We start from the raw sequence: 1484 nt of genomic DNA, 5'->3' as shown, positions 1-1484 counted from the left end.
AGCTTGCCATGGAAAGGAGTAAGAAGGATTGGATGTAGACAGTAGGAAAGTAGAGAGACGGAAGGGACAAAGCATCTCCATACGCTTATCTGAATTTCTCACCAATAAATTACATAAGTATCTCTATCTTTATTTTATGTTTTATTTATCTTTTAGTCATTAATCCTCCATAACCATAAGATGACCATAGTTTGCTTCATACCAACAATCTCCGTGGGATCGACCCTTATTCGCGTAAGGTTTATTACTTGGACGACCTAGTGCACTTGCTGGTTAGTTGTGCGAAGTTGTGATAAAGAGTTGAGATTGCAATTGAGCGTACCATGTTGATGGCGCCATTGATGATCACAATTTCGTGCACCAAGTTTTTGGCGCCGTTGTCGGGGATTGTTCGAGTTTGGACAACTGACGGTTCATCTTGTTGCTTAGATTAGGTATTTTTCTTCAGAATTTTTAAGAATGAATTCTAGAGTTTCAAGGTGATGTACTTATCATCACCAAAGCTAATTGATTCCCATCAATTTAGCTCTTGAATGCAATGTCCTGCTAAAGCTTGGCTAGCCATGTCTAATCTTTTTAGACTACAGCTTTAGACTAACATTGCATGATTCCTGGAATTCTTATTAGTTTTGATCCTCTTTATTTTCTTTTTCCAAATAAATTTCGAAAAATAAAAAAAAATTACAAAATCATAAAAACCAAAAACATTTCTTGTTAGAGTTTAGTGTCTCATTTTACGAATTCAATCATGTGTCTTCATTGATCTTCAAGTTGTTCTTGATGTTTTTCTTACTCTGATCTTTAAATTCTCTTGTCTTGAGTGTTTTGTTGTTTCTCATATGTATTCTCAATTTGTTAGTGTCAATAGTATACAAACTTCTAAGTTTGGTGTCTTGCATGCATTGTTTATTTGATCTTAGTTTCATTTTGATTATTTCTCATCATTAAAAATTCAAAAAAAATTTTAATTTGTGTCTTTTAAAGTCAATAATACAGAGAATTGAAGATTCAGAACATACAGCAGAGGAATTACACAGAAAAAGCTGGGCATTCAAAATGCCCAGTGAGGAAGGAAAATTGGCGTTTAAACGCCTGGCTCCTGGCTGGGCGTTTAACGCCCAAAAGGGTAGGGAAGATTTTGTTTTTAATGCAAATCTTTTTCAAGTTTTCATAATTTTTCAAAATCAAATCTTTTTCAAATCAAATCTTTTCAATCATATATTTTCAAAATCAATTTCTTTCCATTTTCAAAAATACTTGCTAATAATTAATGATTTGATTCAACATTTCAAGTATGTTGTCTTTTCTGTCGAGAAAGGTTTAATGTCTGAATCATATCTTTTAAATTTCTTGTTAGCCAAGTCATTAATTTTAAAAATCAAATCTTTTTAAATTGTTTTTCAATCATATCTTCTTAATCACATCTTTTTCAAAATAGTTTTCAATCATATCTTGTTGATTTCTAATTTCAAAATCTTTTTCAA

This window comes from Arachis duranensis, chromosome 7 (assembly GCF_000817695.3).
Source record: "Arachis duranensis cultivar V14167 chromosome 7, aradu.V14167.gnm2.J7QH, whole genome shotgun sequence".
Taxonomy (NCBI): domain Eukaryota; kingdom Viridiplantae; phylum Streptophyta; class Magnoliopsida; order Fabales; family Fabaceae; genus Arachis; species Arachis duranensis.
This window is presented reverse-complemented; position numbering follows the sequence as displayed.